General features: G+C 42.8%; 1 long non-coding RNA gene across 1 annotated transcript; it reads right to left on the bottom strand.

Moving 5' to 3' along the window:
• Positions 1–4,355: 4,355 nt before the first annotated feature.
• LOC311235179 lies at positions 4,356–5,430 on the bottom strand. The gene is made up of 3 exons (XR_014620140.1): positions 5,208–5,430; positions 4,657–4,822; positions 4,356–4,471 (listed from the first exon to the last, which is right to left on the bottom strand). It is a non-coding gene; the product is annotated as an uncharacterized lncRNA (long non-coding RNA).
• Positions 5,431–8,406: the final 2,976 nt, after the last annotated feature.

Below are 8,406 nucleotides of genomic sequence, written 5' to 3'. Positions count from 1 at the left end.
ACTTCCTAAAGCATCATGTATTGCCTCGTCAGTCCTACAGCACCCTGGAGGTATGTGTATATTTGGAAATTGACAATAATAACGTACTTACTGTACATACCACTAAAGTTGTCAGACCGTTTATTTCTTAATAATGAATACTATAGTCTGTGGTGGCCTTGACTTCTTAAATTTCTCTTTTAATTACACGTTTAAAATCAACTGGATGAACGTTTCTCTGTAACCCATTCTATTTGGAATTTTATACCAAACTATATATTTTCCATATATCTACAAACTATATACTGTAGCCTTTGTAAAATACCCTGTAACCCACTGCCTCTCGTGGTTTATTGCTTAATTATCACCTTGTACTGTGTCCTACAGTTCACAAATGGTGTCACCTGCATAATCATTGTGTGTATACTTGGTCAATAAAGATTATTCTGATCCTATGTCCTTCATCCAGCTAGATGATTCAGTGACGGACAGCTGTGCTGACACTGCTGAACAAGATCCAGAGAGTGATGACCTTGGGGAATCAGCGGCGTCAGAATCATCAGCACAGGACCCACCAACCCAAGTGTCCAACGTGTACCGTAGCCGTACAGCCACACCCTCACCCGCACCCACACCGGGTGGTCAGGCAAAAGTGGTCCGGAGCAAGCCATGGGAGAGAGGGCTGAACCTTGAGAGAGAGAAGATTGACCTCCTCAAGCAAGTAGTTTCAGACAACAGAGATGATGATGATGAAGATGTAATTTTTGGTAAACAGGTGGGCAGTGAGATGCGTCACGTAACGGATCCTGTTGAAAAAATGCGAGCAAGGCGGTCCATCATGAGGATGATTTATGAAGCTCAGGACAGAAGCATGTCAATACGTCAACAGCCGAATCAGCCGAATCAGCCGATGTATCGCACCTTCCCACACAACACACCACACCAGCGGCAAACGCAAACCTTTCAACCCTACCACCAGCCTCCTGCCACTCCCAGTTCTCAACCGTCTAGTAGCTACATGGGGATGCTCAGTGAAAATTCAGATACGCAGGCTGAATATGATTACTGATAATCAGTACAACTGGTAGTGTGGTAGTGCCATTGTCCACTTTTTCTTGTAATTTTAATGATGTATATTTTCTGGGTCTGGTAGCCGTGGGCTCTGACTGGGGGGGGGGGGGCGTGGTTCGGGGTCTCTGCGGGTCGAGGCATTAAAGAGGCGTGATGCTTTGGCCCGCGGGGGTGCCGGACACCGGCTCCTCCGTGGTTGGGGTTCGTGGCTGCCTGGCTCAGGAATCTCTTTTTTTTATAGTACGTTTTATTTTCCTTATACTTTGCACTTTATTTGAAGTTTTCTAGCCCCTGTTGAGCAGTGAACAGTAAGTTCATATACTGTAATTTCTAAAATGTTTTGATATCTTGAAGCACCTTCTTACATTCTGAAACACCTTATTTTACATTTTTTTTTTGTGATCAAAAGGGGGAGCAGAGCGAGCGAGTGCCATTGTCCACTTGTTTTTTTTTCTTGTAATTTTAATGATGTATATTTTCTGGGTCTGGTAGCCGTGGGCTCTGACTGGGGGGGGGCCGTGGTTCGGGGTCTCTGCGGGTCGAGGCATTAAAGAGGCGTGATGCTTTGGCCCGCGGGGGTGCCGGACACCGGCTCCTCCGTGGTTGGGGTTCGTGGCTGCCTGGCTCAGGAATCTCTTTTTTTTATAGTACGTTTTATTTTCCTTATACTTTGCACTTTATTTGAAGTTTTCTAGCCCCTGTTGAGCAGTGAACAGTAAGTTCATATACTGTAATTTCTAAAATGTTTTGATATCTTGAAGCACCTTCTTACATTCTGAAACACCTTATTTTACATTCTTTTTTTGTGATCAAAAGGGGGAGCAGAGCGAGCGAGTGCCATTGTCCACTTGTTTTTTTTTCTTGTAATTTTAATGATGTATATTTTCTGGGTCTGGTAGCCGTGGGCTCTGACTGGGGGGGGGGGCCGTGGTTCGGGGTCTCTGCGGGTCGAGGCATTAAAGAGGCGTGATGCTTTGGCCCGCAGGGGTGCCGGACACCGGCTCCTCCGTGGTTGGGGTTCGTGGCTGCCTGGCTCAGGAATCTCTTTTTTTTATAGTACGTTTTATTTTCCTTATACTTTGCACTTTATTTGAAGTTTTCTAGCCCCTGTTGAGCAGTGAACAGTAAGTTCATATACTGTAATTTCTAAAATGTTTTGATATCTTGAAGCACCTTCTTACATTCTGAAACACCTTATTCTTTTTTTGTGATCAAAAGGGGGAGCAGAGCGTATATATACTGTATTTGTATATACTGTATAGAAATACTGTAATTTCTTAATTTTTTTGATATCTTGAAGCACTTGCTAATCTTGAAGCACTTGCTATTCAAATAAAAAAATAATTACTTTGATAAACCATTCCAGTTTCATTTATTTACATTTCTCAGACAAACAAGGAAATAGAATGAAATGAATAATAAAGCAGTTATAATAAAGACAAAGAAAATGATTAATTGGGAGACACCATTACCACTTGTATCGGGATTATCAATGACCCGTGTTACATTGATATTTCAATTTTGTAGAACTTCAGGGTCAAGGTCCAGCAGTCTTACTTCCATCCAAGAACATCTACAAGTAAGCTAGTGACCACTGTCCCTGTTGTTGGTGAGCTGTTGTTTTTGTTTACTCTAACTCTATGTGTGTTGTTTGTTCCCTTGCATTCTCCCCTCTTAATTCTCCCCAACGTTGTACTAATCGGAGACAATGCCCTTCGGCTGGGCGATGAGGTGACCCCCCCCCCTTGATTGGTGCACACGTCTGGTCAGCCCTGAATCAAAAGCTGTAACTTCATACTGAATATGCATTTCAATGGACAATGATGGAAATTAATTAACTTATATGCTTGTCATAAAACTGCCCTGTAGTTTGTGAGGTTAGCTGCCGACAGAGATAGACAGGTGGACAGAACCAACCTGATAGGAGATAATTATTATATTATATATAGTGTAGAGGCAAAAACCAACATTCGTCTCTATGTGGGGGAATGGTATCCAACAAACAGTAAAGTAGCAACGGAGAATGAGACACTAGTCTATTAACATTATATCATATCATCAACAGTGTATATTTGCATATCGTATATGTCACAAATGTAACAGTACTATATACCTGTATGTCATGCATGTCCCTATGTGCCTTTAAATAAAACAGAATAACAAGGTTAGCCTGTAGGCCTACCTATATGGTTATCGTATTTAACGTGTGGATATTTACGTAGCTTAACATGTAGGCCTACATTTGAACTCGATAGGCCCTACAAGTAGGCCTAGGCATGTTATTTTCTTGTATAATGATTTTAGGCCCAACAGTTAGGCTATGGTGTATAGGCCTAGTGTTCAAACACCATCTTTATAACCAAAAAAGTACAAAAGGACATTACAACATGTCTTCCTGCCAATGCACAGAACCTGATGGTGAGACAAAGTATTGTTTCAGTGTGTCGCGCTGCTCCTTTGCAGTTCTGTTGGCATTCCGATCCCTGCTAGCAGGCACTGATGCCAGGGCGGCATCACTGCGCCAGCTCCCAGGGATGATGTGGTGGTCCTCATCCTCCGTGTCGACCAGAGCAGGGGGGATGTAGGTGTCTGTGGCCTGGGCTCGTAGGTAGTTGTGCAGGGAGAGAGCAGCCAGGGTTATCTGGGACACTGTATCTGGTTCTAGGGGAATGATGGTGAGAAAGACTCGCCATTTGTTGGCAAGTATGCCAAACGCATTCTCTACAACACGCCTCGCTCTTGACAGTCTGTAGTTGTAGACACGCTGGTCATGGTCAAGCTGTCTGAAGGGGTATGGCTTCATCAGGTGTGTGTGGAGCGGAAAAGCCTCGTCTGCAATGAACATGAAAGGGGTGACTACATCTGTACCTGGCAGACTTTGGGCTGGCGGGACATTTAACTGGTTGCTGTCCAATGCCTTTTTCAGGTCACAGTGGGCATAAACACCTCCATCAGACACTCTGCCCTGGGTTCCAATATTCGCATAGAGGAAACGATAATTGGCGTCTACAACAGCCATCAGGACCACAGAGAAACGAGACTTGTAGTTCCTGAAGGTGCTCCCACTGTTGCCTGGTGGGCGGATGGTGATGTGTTTTCCATCTATGGCTCCGAGACAGTGAGGGAATTGCCAATTCTCCTGGAAGCCACTGGCCACTGCTCTCCACTCAGCCTCTGTAGTCAGTGTCTACACAAACAGACAGACAGACTGCATCAGAACAGTGACATGAATCTATCAATATTTATCTGATCTAGGTATGATTGTCCCATATGTTACATTCTAGCTGCTTCTAAATGGATCTTACCGTCAGGTGATCCTTCTTCAGGACCTGGTGCAACACCTTGCATGTCTCCTTGACAATCACACCAACAGTGCTCTGTCCAATACGGTACTGGAAGCTCAGGGAAGTGAACGACTCTCCTGTCAGCATGGAGAATGATTGTAGAATATCATTTATGTATGCGCGTCGACAAATAAATGTGCCAAACTGCAGCATATCAGAACTATTAGACTGACACATTCTATAGTTACATTCTGGTCACCGCGGATACACTGTAGCCTGAGTTCACTTGGGTTTACCCTCCACTACAACCCCTGATTATTACCTGTTGCTAAGTATCGCAGTGTGATGGACAGTCTCTCTCTGGCAGTGATCGCTCTCCTCATCTGGGTGTCTGCTTTGGAGATATAAGGAGCCACCAGCTGTAGCAGATGATCGAACTGTTCCACATCCATGCGGAGTAGACTTCTGAATCCACTTCGATCATCTGTCTAGAAGTACAACAGGCAGACTTTAATGAGTGCATTGAGAACAACACAAGCTAGCAGTGAGGTAAACAAGCTCAACATTCATTAGGAGGGTACGACACATGTAGCGTTAGCATGCTGACGTTAGTATCTAGAAGTACAACAGGCAGACATTAATGAGTGCATTGGGAACAACACAAGCTAGCAGTGATAACAAGCTCAACATTCATTAGGAGGGTACGACACATGTAGCGTTAGCATGCTGACGTTAGTATCTAGAAGTACAACAGGCAGACATTAATGAGTGCATTGGGAACAACACAAGCTAGCAGTGATAACAAGCTCAACATTCATTAGGAGGCTACGACACATGTAGCGTTAGCCTGCTGACGTTAATAACGTTACTTACCTCAAGTTCCATTTGCAGGACTGGCATTCCCAGTTGGCCTCTTTTCCCTAGCCACGACTTTGTTCTCTTTCTCTTTTTTTTAAATATAGCCGGCCTCTCTAGGCACATAAAAGCCACTATGGCAAGTGTTCGCTTCCTGGACATTGGCATGTTCACAGTCTGCTTCTTCTTCGTATCACGACCGTCTTGTTTACAACTCGTCAGGTTGACGCACACTGATGACACACAGGATAACGCTTTATGATGATGCTACGCTTTATTATGACGCTACGTAGTCTGCGTCGTAGCCTACGACTCTCATCGCACAGTGTACATGCATCAGATTGATGGTCGTACCCAAGATTATTCAATTTGTGTCGCACAGTGTGGCTTGCAAGGAACTTATAAGATGCAAAATATCTCCCAGTTAAGAGCGGGCATTAGGCACGGATTACGCACGCCTAAAGACGCCGAGGATTACATGAAGCAACATGGATCTGGTCCCCCGGGGCCGGACGCGACATAGGCTCGAATCAGATAAGCCTACTCATCTTTCTCTTTTTCTCAATTTTTTTCCTCTTTGTATTTTAGTACTTTTATTAGAATGACTTTACCACGGCTCAACGAAAGCAATAGATGATATGCATGCTGGCAACACCAAGGCACAAGGTGTTTAATACGGTTCGTAAGGCATTATATTTATAGACTTCTGGTCTCTGAGGAGACAATAATCCAATATTGACATTGGGAACATTCTGGAACATTCTGGACTCCTCTCTCGACTGCTCAGGGGCACAATGGAATATTCCGGAAAATACTATATATATTAGGTCATGACTCCTGGGTAGGAAGATCATTCTGGAACATAACAGCAGTGTTTACGAATTCACAAGGGTATTCTACAACCTTCTAGAATATAATGCACTCCTACAACGAAGGCCTGTAACTTTAACATTAACATCCGGTATGTATAAGCATATGATCCAATGACGTAAGTTTAATAAGGCTTTAAAAAAACATCAGCCACATCTAAAGGTACAAGCATGACAAGGTTATTCTAATATTTTAAATAATTACTCCATTGATTTAGTATCTATCTAGGTCGTCCTCGGACGGGCCCTCCATCGGTGCTTCCAGTCATCCCGATCCTCCATGCATCTGGCTAGCTCGCCGGTGCTTTCTGTTCCCACATCTGTCCTGAGTACGTCCACATAGGTTAACGTGGGACGTCCTCGTGATCGATGCCCGTGTGTTGGTTCCCACAGCACAAGTTTGCTGGTTGGCATCTCATGGTGTCTCTGGCAGTGACCTGCCAGCCTCATTCTCCTGACTGCCACTTTATCGCTCACCTTTAGCACCCCCCCATACAAGTTTGCATTAGTGACATGCTCATCCCTGTTGATGTTGAGCACCACACGCATCATTCTGGTGTAGCACCCATCCAAGGACTTCTGCAGGGTGGGCTTCAAGGTCCAGCATTCACTGCCATACAAAAGGCCAGACTCAACTGTTGCATGAAAGAAGTTGATTTAGTGATTTGCATAATGTAGCTCTAAAAATCTCTGTTTTTCTCTTTATTCATTTTTATTTCATCTTCTTTTTTCTCTGATGAGTTTTATTTTAATTCTCACTCATTTTTTGATTTTCTTTTTTATTTCTATTTTTGGTGTTAATATTTTTCTCCACTATTTTCCTCTTTCTGATGGTTCCAACATAAGTTAGTAGAAGGTTCAAATGAATATATCAATGAAGGTATATTTTTCATTTTTCACACTATTGTTATTACATTAATGGGAAGGCGCAAGACCAAAAAGCGACATTCTATTGAATTAGAAATGAAAGTTGTAGATCCTATGGCAATTAGCATAGGAAGATTAGGGTTACAAAGCTCATTTTGGGCAACCCGGTGGCTTAAGGGAGGGAGTCATACGCGTAGGATGTGTCTATGGAACACAGTCCTGTACGACTCTCGGTGGGAGGGGGGATTAGGGGATTTTTATTTGTATATATGTATGTTTTTAAGCTCGGCTCTCAACGGGACCTCAATAGTTGGATGTACATCTATTGTTGCTTTGCACTCCAGAAGCATTACCAATAACTACACAACAACATGTATAGATTATGGCTAGTTTGAATATAATGATCTGGAACACTGGGGGAATAAATAATCAACACAAACGCAAAAGCGTGCTCACACTGATGAAAAAAGAACAGGTTGACGTGGCTCTGCTAAGCGAAACGCACATTTCAGAGAAAGACATAGATACGTTAGCGGACAACACATATCATAACATTAGTCACTCTTCCTTTGGAACGAGAACTCGGGGAGTAGCCATAGTCGTTAGACGGAAGTTGAATATTGAATTGAAGGGAGTATGGTCTGATGAAGATGGTCGGATAACTATAGCTAAGATTGTACACAAGAACAGGAAAATAGCGTTGGTAGCGGTATACGCCCCAAATTTGTACGAAGTTGGTTTCTTCACTACACTTACCAAAGCAATGTTAGACCTTCCCGATTACTCATTTATAATTGGTGCGGATTTTAATGCCATTTGGAATCCAAGGATGGACAAATCTTACCCCTCCTTTTCCAACGAACAAAAAAATTCATCTAATGCATTAAAGGATTGGTCGAAGATTACAGGTGTAAATGACTTATGGCGATCACTTAACCCCACGACCCGGTAGTACTTTTGCTCAAAGAAGCTCTTACAGTATTCCTACGGAGGAATGCAAACTCGGTGAAGGACCCCAGAATATTATGGATGTCGGTAAAGGGAATGATCAAGGATTTCACTGATAGCTTTTCCTCCAAAATGCGCAAGAATCGATGCTCAAAACTGGCTGAACTGGAAACGCTTTACTCAACGTTATTTAATTCTTTACAATACAACAACTCGATTCGACTGGAAAATCAAGTTAATGTACTAAAAAAAGAGATTAATGCCATATACAGACAACAATCGGAAATACAAATACGTAGCACAAGACAACAGCAGTACTCTCAAGGTTCTAAACCAAGTCACCTATTAGCTATGCCATTAAGAGTTAATGCAAAATTTGCAGATATAACTACCATTAGACCACAACAAGTACTTGTTACAGACCCTGAAAAAATAAACGCAACATTCAAAGAATTCTACTCCAACTTGTATAAATCAGAAACGACCTTCGATCAAAACAAAATGGACACATATCTTAATCAAATTAATCTCCC

The sequence above is a fragment of the Notolepis coatsorum genome, assembly GCF_963971535.1.
Source record: "Notolepis coatsorum genome assembly, chromosome: 1".
Lineage (NCBI taxonomy): Eukaryota > Metazoa > Chordata > Actinopteri > Aulopiformes > Paralepididae > Notolepis > Notolepis coatsorum.
This window is presented reverse-complemented; position numbering and strand designations above follow the sequence as displayed.